This window comes from Hydractinia symbiolongicarpus, chromosome 4, assembly GCF_029227915.1.
Source record: "Hydractinia symbiolongicarpus strain clone_291-10 chromosome 4, HSymV2.1, whole genome shotgun sequence".
Classification (NCBI taxonomy): Eukaryota; Metazoa; Cnidaria; class Hydrozoa; order Anthoathecata; family Hydractiniidae; genus Hydractinia; species Hydractinia symbiolongicarpus.
The window spans coordinates 15,570,687-15,584,065 of record NC_079878.1 but is presented as its reverse complement, the minus strand read 5'-3'; the positions used below and the strand labels follow the sequence as shown (position 1 = coordinate 15,584,065).

Here is a 13,379-nt window from a genome sequence, read left to right as displayed (position 1 = left end):
ATAGCGCACATGAAAACGAGGTTTATTATGAACAATTTGAAATTGTAGTGGGAAAGTGCACAAATTACTTAACAAATTTTTGTTATTTTTGGCTGCAATTAAGTGCAATATGAATCAGTTTCAAGCACTTACCTCATACTAAAACAGTTAATGGTTTGGAAGACGACTTAGGATCGTTGCGTGTTTCTGAACTAAAAAAAATTTTGTTTGTTCAAATGGAGAAAACATCTAGCACAAAATCTGACCTTATCCTTTGAGTTTTTGCTGTATTCTGTCGCATAACAAATGATGGCAACACTATTAATATATATACCTACATGTCCTGAAGAAGATCGCAATACTTATGGTATTATAAACAGTGTCATAAGGTCTCCTAGGTTCGGAAGGGAAAATTTTTAGTGACTCTTATTCTGAAAATATGATTTGTTGAGACTGGTCAAGACAAACAGGTACATATAGCTGCCTTTTCTTGAGAAGGCATTGTTGTGCTCTATAAATGAAAGTGATGAATGATTTAACACTACCTACTATTCGAGAAATACCAATTATCCTCACAATAGCTATATATATAGCTATCATATACTCATTGTTACCTGGTTGTTGTAAAGATAATTATGTTTTTCCTAGCCCTGTCCAGGATTTGAACCTGGATCTCTCATTTGCATGAGTGTCATAGCCATGAGACCAACAGGGCATAAATATATAAGAAAAACTTTACAGGTGCATATTATATATGCTTATGGATTAGCAGCACACATAGACTACTCAACTTTTTTTTGCTAAATTCAATTTTTTTTACTAACTAACTAGAGGGGCGTTGACGTTGAAATGTCTGATTAAGTCACAAGTAACTGTCGTTAAACATATGGTAAAAAGACTTTTTCGTTAGTTCTTTGTTACTTCCTTGACAATCCCATAACTTAGATACAAACGTGACACTTCTATTGGGGGATGACCCCACTAAAGCTTTCCAAGTGTTATGATGTTTAGACTGTGACCATGTTTGTGACTGATACCATAGAAGAAGGGGTTTGTATAAAAACTTCAGTACCAAAAATGATAACACATGTGGTGGGGTACTCTCAAAATTGCTTAGCCATGTATTTTCGAACCATTTATTGAGAAGGAAATGGGAACAACAGAAGAAGTTCATAATAAAGAAAGTTTATCCAAGTGGTAAATATTTTTGCAATGTGAACAGAAAACACATTAAAACGATCAGCTATATCATCAACAGACAAACCAACCTTCAAACGTACTAGACAATAAAAAACTCATAAGACAGTGATCGTTTACGAGCAGGTTTGGAATGGCTATATCTGGAGTTTTGATAAAATAAACTACCATGATTCTTACCAAGAGACTTTGAATAGTGGATACGATGTAATTTTGGTTCCAAGCATGACAAAACTGATAACAGTGACTCATAGTTTGGAAAACCGGTGTAAAATTTTACTGCTCGTGGATCACTTTTTATTTTTTCTAAAGAAAATGCTTTGCTCTGATATGAATTGATTTCCTTGTTAAGTTCCATTTTTTAGCAATATTATTGGAAAGTTCCTTGATGTCATCTTTCATTTTCTCATATATATACTGACTAAGGAATTTTGTGTTAAATGGAATTGGCATATGAAATATCATGAGCTGTTGTATACTCATTTTTGTCATCGTTGAAAACATAAAGGGCAGTGTGAACAAAAGCTGCACACTCCAAACCACGAGAATATTTTCGTTTTCACCCTTACTACTACTAACCTCTTCGATTTTATCTGTATCCATTATTTTAGAAAATATGGAAATAAAACTTGATTATAAAGTTAAAATCTTGTGGTAAAGTCTTCTTCTCAGCAAAAACACTCTGAAAAATAAAATGTTCATAATAAACCTCGTTTTCATGTTTACTGTGGCGATACTTCTGTGTATTTTGGGGAACTGGAACAGATATGTCAATAGGCTTATTGTTTACAACTTCTCGTTGTTTCCTTTCTCTCTCTTTTCTACAACGACTTCTGTAAAATTGCCCTACTCTCATAAGTACGCACACACCACAAAACATAGGCTGACAAAGGCAGCCCAGCATATTTTAATAACTGCGCGCTGCATCTTTTTCCTCTCCTTACAACTTGTCAGTGTTTATTTTCTCTCTTTTTTCGCGTACACCTGAGCTGTAAACACCCTATCCTCACTGGGGTAGACACACAACGACTCACCATAAATAGTAGACGCAAATTCTGCCCAGCATACACATCAAAAAAAAATTAAAATGTAAGAAAACATCAGAGATTAAAGTAGGCTAATTTGCTTCCACCACTGGACAAAAACCCTTTGATTCTTAAAGCCAAATTAAATCAGCTCAAAAAAACCGTGTAGCTGAAGCAATTGGACAGGATGTCAGGTGAAGATTCATATCCATGCGGATCCAATGGATGAAGTTGTCACTATACCCACATATGTCTCAAAATCTAGTAGCAATAAGTGCTGAACATAAAAAAAAAGAAACAGTGTTAAATTTGCATTGGTTTGGTGGGAAACTTTTAGTGGTTTTTTTCAAGACAATCTTGTCAGCTTAGTGTAAAATTGATAATAACCATAGATAGTGAAACGATGTACACATGTATTTATTACACCCACCAGTTATAATGCTACACTATAAAGAAACAAATAATAAACATAATGATCAACACTAACACACGCCTCCCTTTTTTTGTAGTTCGTAGAAAGTCCATAGTTTTTGAAACGTCTGCAACAAAAGAAAGTACACAACCTGTGTGCACAATGAAATAACACATCAAGTTTTCCAATCGACAGAATATTTTGTAAACTCTGACAACTATTTCGTTATGAATTAGCATCTCTTTTATTGCTGCAATATCAATACGCAGTCGTTTTTCACTTATTACTTTTGTTGAATATATAAGTGAATGTAGATTTTTATTATCAATCTTGGCATTTATTGTGATTTTCTTTACGTCTTTTCTTAGCAATTCCGCCAGTAATTCAGATAGGTACAGTGCATCGTCCAACCCATCTGATAGTGCTAAACTTTCTGAAGCTGTGGTACTCTTCACTACCCTTTTAATTTTGTTTGATGACCAATTTAGTATACAACAATCATTATTTTCTCCAACTAATAAAATGATATGTGCACCTGCACTAGATGCACCATCTGGCAAATTTGCATGGGAAGCATCTGTGAATACGACTAATCGAAGCTCCTGGTTGACATTCATTTTTGGATATATCAGTTTAAACTGATCAGACTTAATTTTCTTTACCATTTTGTTAGCTTCAATGAGATGTCTTACTTCTGGACTCTGGTTGATACACATGCTAAAGTGCAAAACATCAAAACTAACATCAGGCCTGGTCTGACTGGCCACCCAATTTGCTTGACCAATCAAACTCCGTAAACTGGCAATTTCAGTGGAATTAAGTTTCTCAAACTTATTTGCTTGACGTTTCGGAGATAGAGGTATAAGTTGCATCGAGTCAATAAAATCATTCTGGGACACTTCTATGTTACCATTGTTATGCTGTATGTTTAAGCCAACATATTTAAAATAATTTTCCTCAATTTTCCCAATTCGAAAGACATCTCTTAATTTATAAACAACCTCTTTCTCAAAAGATGTTGTTCCAGAGTGAATAAAATCGTCGACATGGATGACAAAAAGCCCTTCTAGAATATCCTCACGTTTCCAATAGAACATAGCTGGATCGAACTTGGATTGTACACATCCAAGCTTTTCAATTTCTTTTTTCACAGTAAAAAACCAGTGTCGCGCAGCATCATTTAATCCATATACAACCTTTTTAAGTTTCCAAAGGTTGCCTTGGTCATCTGCTTCAATTGGTGGCTGCAAAAATACATTTCTCTGGATATCGCATCCCTGAAGAAAAGCAACTTTGATATCTGTGGTTTGGCATTGCCACTCTTTTATACTGGAGATTGCTATCAGAATTCTCAGGGTGCTTTTCAAGGCAGTAGGCGAGTCAACTTGTAAAATTTGCTCCTCTTCAAAGCCTCTTGCAACGAGTCTGGCTTTTACAAAATTTTCTTCTCTGTAATTACCCATGTAGTAGAAATTGTCTTTTGTCCTGAATTTCTCACTTCTTCAAAAACCTCAAAATCCTTCCAGTTCTTAATCTCTTGTTCCTTGGCAGTGATAACATCTTTGTCACAATGGCGTTGTTGTGGCACTAAGACAATGTTTACTTCCTCAGTTCTTCCCTTTTCTACCTTTTCCTATTTGTCAATACTCTGAAAATCTATGCAAATGGGATTTTCTTCATCTGGGTGTTTCACATTGTACCAGGAAGAATACTTCCCAGTTGCTTTGCCAGCTCTGCTGATTATCGTTGCCTCTCTCCAAATGTTGTCACCTGGTTTATAGGGAATTTCATCATTTTTCTTTGGCATACCCGTAACATTGTCGGTCATGTTTTGGTCCAAGGTGGCATCATCAAGTTGTACTCCGTCGTGTATAGCAGCATTGGCATGCTGTCTTTGATTAGTGCTTTCTTCGTCTGAAGATTCACGAATGCAATTCACCTCACCTGAGGTAACTTTTATTTCAGGGCCAGGATCTGATTCTGTTGGCTCTTGAAATTCATGCCCAACTTTAATCAGTCTGTTGGTTGATACCCTAACATAAACATTTCCATGTCGCACAAAGACAATTTTTCAGGCCATTTCCTGAATAAAACTATGCCAGAGCTACAAAAAGCACCCGCTAAAAAAATTACGACTGCTATGGTGTGTGAAAAATCGCACTTGTAAGCTAAATTTACAAGTGCGATTTGAATATTTGCAAGTGTGATTCACACTTAACTATTTTTTGTTTACTGCAACGTTAGGTTATTGCTGTATAGAGATGAATTTTGATTGTAAAACGTATTAACCACAAGTGCGATGGTGTGTTGGCAGATTTGCTATATGTTTTTGGCATTAGATATATTTCTAAACATTATCGATTTCTCCTTCTCCTTTTAAAAAGATTTTTTAAACTTTATTCAACATGTTTTTTCTTTGGTATTACATCACGAAAACATTCATCTGAAAGCTGTATTAAGGTACAGGACACCTAACCTCTCCAATGTTCTGGTTATATTTAACTTGCATGGGTGCACACTCTTCTCGCAGTATTCTCTGTGACGATGAAGGTCGGACTGACTTGTGAAGTAGTTCCAAATGGTCTTCCGTCTTTTGTTCCAGTCTCAGTGTTATGCCGAGCATAAGAGTGTCAGCATGAAGGAAAGGGGGCGACTTTAATGTTCTCTATACTTTTTAAACAAATCAATCACAAAGAAATGAATGTTATGTAATCAGCGTATTAGCTTTTTTCATCACTCTATAATATTTTAGAAAAAGAAAAAATTCACCAGTGCGAAAAAAAGCACTCGTAAATCTTTTTACGAGTGTGCGGACGAGTGCGCGTGCCATCGCACTCGTCTCAAGGAATGGCCTGATTTTTCCATCTTGACCTATTACAGTGCCAGGTCCTTTCCATTTGTTGGATTCGTCTCTCTTGTAAAAGACTTTACAACCTTTGTCAAATTGAGTACAATTTACCTTAATTTTATGTTTTAAGGCACGTCTGATTTTTGATGATGACTCAGCTTCTATGTATGCTCTTCTAGCAGCATGCAAAGTGTTGATATGCTTTGCAAACACTTGGTTCATTGTTGTACCTTCAAGAGCTGGCGGCAAATCTGTCATCACATTGGGAAGATTGGGATTTTGTCCAAATACAAGTTGATAGGAAGAAAATCCGTTCCACATTTGCAGGCAGTTCTTTGCATTTATTGCCCACACTAGAGCCGTTTCCAAAGACACTGTTGGATTGTCTGCCAGTATCTTTTCCAGACATCTGTCGACAACAGCATGGTTTCTCTCACAGATTCCATTTTGCCACGGGCTTTCAGCAGCTGTGTTAAGGACTTGAATGTTTAAGTTTCCACACATGTTTCTATAATCTTCATTGGCAAATTCGCCACCATTATCTGCCAAGAACTTCTGTGGGGCTCCAAATCCAGAACCAATCCACATTTGCATAACATTATCTATGATAGTGGATGGTTTTTTATCTTTGATGATTCTTGCAGTGGTAAATCGGCTGATGAGATCAAGCAAATATAGAATGTTTACGTCCTTGTTCCACTTTTTTAAATCCATAGCTACAGCCTCATTAAATTGATTTGCCAAAGGTAAACAAACTGCTGGTCGTGGTGGTGTTTTACGGAATCTTTGACATATCTCATAAGAGGCATAAACTTCATCTAATATAGACTGATAATCATCATCCCAAACATCGCATCACTCAGTAGGGCTTTCAATTTAGCTTGTGAAGGGTGGGCAAATTGCTTGTGTAGTTTGACAAGCGTTTTCTTTTCCTCTGTTCTGGATACATCAGCTTCCAAGGTATAAAGGCAATCAGAAATTGGTATTTCTTCCTTGTCAAGCGGAATGCAATAATGTCCTGATGAGGTACTATCAAGGTCTACTGTTTTGCCCCATATTTCAGCTTGGTCATTTTCAAGGTCTAATTTGATTTTGGCATTCTTCATTGCAGTTTTGCTCAATAATAATGGGATTTCACTATCAATCACATCCGTTTTGATGAAAATGCTTTTTCCAGCAATCTCGCATGGGAAGGTTACACTGAGGAAGGCAATTTCATATCTTTTTGCATTATTCGGTTATACCTTTTTTCAAATTCCAAAACAAAAGTCTCAACTTTCTGGTTAGCTTCACGTACGTATCTATCAAATATGGTATAACGTTCGTATACCTCACTTAACTCATCTTTTTTAAAAAGTTTATCCAAATAATCAATAAGTTTCTCTTCGCCATCATCGGCATTAATACTTTCCAGTTTCAGTTCATTAAACACTTTGTCTCTAACACCACTTGGATCATCTTCCGGAAAAGACAATGCTACTGCAACTCCCCGTTTCTTTTTATCTAAATCTGTTACAACGCACCAAGCACGTAACTCTTTACAATATCTGTCATATGGTTTGTCTTTGCTATTGAACACCGGTGGGTTTTTATAGCCACTCATCTTTAAATTCTTCAACTACCTTTGCTACCATATTAAATTGATAATAACCATAGATAGTGAAACGATGTACACATATATTTATTACACCCACTAGTTATAATGCTACACTATAAAGAAACAAATAATAAACATAATGATCAACACTAACACTTAGGTCCCATATGCCAACCTATCAACAAAACATTGGTCATTATTTCCCTGTTTGCAAACTTATTTTATATTTTTATATATATTGTTTTAAATTTATATTTTAGACTTATTAATGTACAAATTCAATGTTAGAAGTTCCCGAAAGTATGCACATTTGAAGGTTAGTACTTAAGTTTAACTAGTTCTATTTTTTGTGTATACATATGCAACCAGTTTTCTTTAACAATACATTAAGTTTGTAGTTCATCTGTACACCTTTTTTATTGACACTCAGTAAGTCATTACAACCATTTTAATTTGTTTGCAGCACAAGATATTTTATTTGCCTACTTCCTGCTTTGTTAACATGTCAGCATTTGCATGCATGAATTAGAAGGGCCACACCAATATAATATGTTGATGTGGCCAGATATTGCTTAACCCTATTCAGTGCGAACTATGTAAAACCCGGAAAATATGTTAAACCAACCGGGTTCGAATTAGGAGTTTGCAATTTGCGAATCAAATATTTTTGTATCACTATCTTCCTTTTGTGATAATAAAAATTATTCATTCCTTCTCTTTGTTGTGTTTCCATTTAATTCTCATGTTTTGCTTGATTATTTTATGCTGGGATTTGAAATAATAACCCTTTCCGTTTGCGTATTTCACTTGTAAATAATTAATAAAGTATGTGGGCAAAAGTTTCGTAACATTTGCTTCTGAAAAGCCGTTTTTATTATAAGAAATTGTTTTTAAAGCCTTTTTATCAAGCGCAGATCATTATAAATGACTGTGTAAAGTATTACATGTTAATTTATCATATGGCGACTCCAACTTAATTAGTTGTTCCACGGGGGAAGTTGATGGTAGCTTACGGTCTGCCAGGGAAATAAAAATAATTTTTATCAAGAATGTATGGTCAGAACAATAAAAAAAATAATAAAAATAACAACGGAAGAGAGTGTTACGACAAGCATATTTTTCTATGTATTTTAGCATAAACACACAGTTTATATTTTTTAGTTGCGAAGGAAAAATAATAATAATTTTTCTCACTAAAAAAATGTAACTAGCACTCAAGGTGAAAAGATAAATACTTCCTTGCTCAAATTGTTATGCAGCAAGAGTTGTTCTTGTGTTGTTTTAAAAGTTATACAGCAAGAATTATTCTTGTGTCGTGTTGAAAGCAAGAATACGAATCCGTATTCTTTCCTCCAAGATGTTATCCAATAAAAGTCTTCAGTATTACATTTTAGCTAGCATAATTTTAAACATGTATGATAATCATAACAAAAGAGTGTGTTACGGCAATAATAATCTGTCTAGTTTTCATTTATATTATAACTATTTTAGTGAAAGTAGCTAACTTTCGTTATAAATCACATAAAAACTTAAACTTCTGTTTACCCACATAACTATTTTTGTGATTACAAAATTAGTGCATTGCAACAAATTACCATGAACAAATAATCAACTGCAAGTGGTCTTACCAATGGTGGTTTTAAAGTAATGTTATTGATTCACCTTGTTTAGTATAATATTCCACACAAAAAAATAACATCATTAATAATCTTCTATGCTCATTATATTTTCACAAGATGGGATGAGAAAATGTTTGTTTTTTCATTTTGTTTTTAAACTTTTTCACTTGATATTATTATTTTTTTGTTTTCGTGAAAATTAGGGTCGGTTGGGTCGGTTGGGCTGGTAGAACAACTAATTAAGTTGGAGTCACCTAAGGCCATGACAAAATTATAAAGTCAAGTTTTTTTTTAAGTTTTCAGTTTCAATATCGGCAGATAGTTCAATTAATATTATTAACTTCTTACGAGTAAAGTTGCATCCGCAAAGAGAAAATAAAATTGGAATAGGACAGGTAGATTGAAATTGTTTTTAACAGAAAATCAGTGTTCTTATTTTCAGAGCAGTTAGCTTTGTAAAAGGTAGAAAAATTTCGGAATTTACAGCCTTGTTATAAAAACAGTAAATAAATGGCAGACTGAGTTAAATTGCTTATTAGAAAAAGATTTATGTGGAGTTAAAGTGAAAAAAATACGTTGTGTTTCATTTTGTTATGTATAGTCGTTTTAAATGCTTTTTGTAGATTTAGGTGTTTTTTTAATAGGCTCTAAGTCCATGAAAAGGGATTTTGTTAAAAAGCATTTATTTAGTGACTTACATCTATACATGTATGCAAGCGTTGCAAAGGTGAGATTATAGAGAATGAAGTATTTCCAGCTTTAATGATGTACAACAGTGGCTCGTTAGAGATAGTTGAGAACTTCTGTTACTTAGGTGATATGTTGGGCAGTGAAGGGAGTGTTGGAAGAAGTGTTACTTGCAGGATAGGTTCTGGTTGGAAAAAGTTCAGAGAGTTACTTTCTTTGTTGACTAGCAGAGTTTTATCAATTGAGGTAACAGGTAGGTTGTATGAGGCCCGTGTAAGAAGTGTTAGTGGTAGTGAGACATGGGCAGTGAAGCAGGAAGATCTTGATCGTTTAGAAAGGAATGATATGAGAATGGTTAGGTGGATGTGTAATGCCAGTCTGAGAGACAGAAAGAGTTCAGATGAGCTAAGAAGCAGGCTAAGTATCAGTAGAAAGATGTTATCCAGATAAGAAGATTGAATTGGCTGGGGAACTTGGAAAGAATGGCGGAGGATAATTGGGTAAGAAAGTGTAGAGACTTGATAGTTCCTGGGGCAAAGCCCAGAGGCAGACCGAGAAAGACTTGACAGGAGGTTATAAGGACAGACTTGATACAGGGGAAGTTGAGTTTAGATCTAACACAGTCTAGATCAGATTGGAAGAGGGTCATTAGTACACCCCGTCCAACCCATGCTAGCATGGAAAACGGACGTTAAGCCGAGAATGATGAATGATGATGACATCTGAAAGCAGTGGACTTGGAAAAAAAAGCGGAATTGGGAGCAACCAGTTATATGAGCAAGTCCTTATTGAAGCTCCTATCGGCCAGGGTATATTGAAAATGGCAGACAACAACAGACAACAGTATACTGTAATTAACTTGCGTTGTAATGTTCACAAAAACTGGCTAAGAACCTTTGAAACAATAATTATATTTTGAATATTTTCTTGCTATAAAAATAAATTTATTTTATTTTTTTCAACATTATTTTGGCTATCGGAGACAAGAAAGTTAAAACTGAGAGAGTCGCTACCTCAGACGGGCAGTTCTTGTGTTTAGAGTTCCAAGTTTAAACGTCCCTCACTTGTCTTTAACATAAAAAATAATAATGCAGGAAAAGGTAAAACTCGCAGGTCACAAGAAATACAAACTCTTGTCGAAAAAACAAGTAGCTACTAATGAACAAGCCAATGGTAATTGATCTACGGTGTTCCCTCACTTTGTTACAGAGTGCCGAAATTTTTGCGAACCGACTTTACTTTTCTAATTCGAACCCTGATGTGTTATAAAAAAAAGTTAAAAAGCACAAATAGGGTAAATATTTATTTATGCATTTGAACCAATTTTATTTATTATAAATAGTCATCAAGGCCCATGGAAAATCCATTTATGCAAAAAAGAAACAAAAAAATGCATCATTTGAATTATATGACATCAGCAATGACCCATTGATGCACAAATAAATTTTTTTACAACATGGTTAACCGTCACCCAAAATGTGTAGATCTTGAAAGCCTGATCAAAATAGCGTATGCGGTATAGAACATAACATATAAGAATTTAAAATTTTTTCTGATGTCAGCAAAGTTCCACCAGCTATAGAAAATTGAACTTAATTTGGTTTCAGGTAGTCCCTACATAGTTACCCACCCAGGAAATGATGTCAGTTATTTCCACCGGATATAGATGCATTGTAATATCTTCATTAATTTAAATTTAAGCTATTGACGTTAAATTTAATTCAATTAAAGTTGTGACATTTAATTTTTTGATTAATATTTGAGAGATTTGAGACATGCATGAAAGGAATATAAACACATCCACTTTGCAAAAGTCACATACAGACACATGGAAGTTTCTTAATTTATTATAAAAGATTATTTTATATTTTTTAATTATTAAAAATATAGTTTTCTGTGGTTGAAAACATTGGTTTATAAACAAACCTAACATTACGCTAAAATAGATTGCTGATGTAAGTGTTAAGTTTACCAAAGTGATCTATTCAATTCAAAGACTACGTAAGAAAAATTTTGCTGATGAAAGTTAAAAAAACTGCTGCAGTGTTCTGATATGAGCGAAAATTGCAACAACAATTATTCGCTGATGCATAGTACACCAAATTGCAAGCGCTGTTAAGACAATTTAATTCTCAAGGAACGCACTAGTTACCACTCAGCTGATACAAATTTAATCTTTCGTGTATATGCATGCTATAAAAACTGAAATTTAGTACATTTTCATTCTTCAAAGAAATAAAAACATAAAATACAATGGACGATTGGAAGGTATTTTTGACAGTTGAAAATATACACTGCTATAGATACTATCAGTGATTATGATTCTAGTTTAGAAAAATTGATCATGGACAAGAGACTTGTTTATTTTTAAATATATAGGCCTTATTGCCTTTTTGTTGAAATTATGGGTACTTTGTAATCCGAGACCAGTGTTTTTTCAAAATAAATTGTGGAATTTTTAGTGATTAAAAATATCTTGGATTGCAAATTTACTAATGATTAGGTTGTTCTGTCAGATGTTGAAGTTAAAATGCATACAGAGCCCAATTCGAAGTATATAAATTTGATTTTTGTTGATTTTAGCATTTTGTTTGTGGCTCACCAGTAAAAAAATAAACTACATGAAATATGAACATCGTGTGAAGAAAACTGGTAAAATGTAGGTACTTTTAAGACTTCCAGGCCTATCAATAAGGGAACAACAATTGCTCTTGCTCACGCAAAAGCTCACCCAATTCTGAAAAATGAGAAACTAGCTGAGCCATTTGCTCCACCAATCCCCAAAAACGTTTTTCTGGCTGAGCAATATCAATTCATCTCACATGAAAATCAATGTTCTCTTTCTTTTAAAAAAAAGAAAAAAGTAAAAAAGAACCAAAATATATAGAAAAGATAAAATTATATAAATAAAAAAGACTTTGCGATAAAATATGCGTTTATAAACTTACTCTATTTATTCAGATTGCTCGCCCAGTTTAAATTATTGTAACCTTGGGGGGAGCGATTTATTGCTCTAGTGTTATTTTCTTATTGACAGGCCTGGATTTCCCTAACAATATTTTTTCATTTTGAGAACAATTGTGAAAATTATGTCAACTTTTCCATGGAAATTGGGAGATCATACAAAAAATTCCAATTTAATTCAAGATAAACCCGCCATTTGGGCAGGAAGTTCTATGGCTTATTACTAATTTGTACCAAATTAGGGGGAGTATTTGCTTTAGTTCTCCAATTGTGTAGAAAAAGTGATCACGTTATTAATAATTAATTATTTTCAACTGGCACAGCAAAAGACGAAAGAAAAATATGAAAGTAGAAAAACGAGTTCAGGTTTGTAAACACCGCTTTTTTGAAAACTAGATAAAACGTAAAAATCAATAAAAACAACTATTTTGATTTATTTCGTTTTTTAAGGTTACTGTAAAGGAAAAAACTCCCTTGATGAGTAGTCTCAGAAAAACCCTTATAATTTATCAATACTTTTATATTTTTTTTTATGTTTTTTTGTTTCTGAATGCTTGATGAAAGACTTTTTTGATGGTGCTATTTTCGTGAGATGGTAATTTTCCAAAAAGAAAATATAATGAAATAAACACACACCAATTTTTTTCACTGTACGTTTTAAAATGGCTTCTTTTTCCGAACGTGTGGTCGCAGACTTCTCGTTTTTGCACTATTATATTCAGCATAAATTAAATTCAAAAAGGTTCCCTTTTTTTTTCTAATAACGTCGTTATGAAATTATTTGTAATTATATATAATCATTAAAAAAAATGCATATTTTTTTCTTTCTGTCGTCATAATTCGCTAATCAGTAATTTATACAAAAAAATCCAGGAACCTTTTGTGCATAATTTATTCAGCTTTTCATCACCGAAAATTTCAATGAGCCAATAGGAAGCTTTCGGAAAAAGAGACCACAAACTTAAAGGCATGTATGCGAAAATTTACTAACAAGATATTTCTTCTTAAAGATTTTCGTAGGTATTATGAAAATGTGTGAACTGAGTATGCA

At 33.8% G+C, this 13,379-nt stretch overlaps 1 protein-coding gene across 3 annotated transcripts in view; it reads left to right on the top strand.

Annotated features, from left to right (window-relative positions):
- Positions 1-13,379, top strand: part of LOC130641567 (activin receptor type-1-like) — an 81,664-nt gene that overhangs the window by 47,006 nt on the left and 21,279 nt on the right. Inside the window, exons 2-3 of one of the 3 annotated variants that reach the window (XM_057448420.1) lie at positions 7,319-7,374; positions 11,948-12,023. The gene's annotated coding sequence lies outside the window, so the exon portion shown is untranslated. Of the gene's footprint in view, positions 1-7,316; positions 7,375-11,947; positions 12,024-13,379 lie in introns of all 3 variants that reach the window. The other 2 variants (XM_057448419.1, XM_057448417.1) reach the window with 2 other exon arrangements.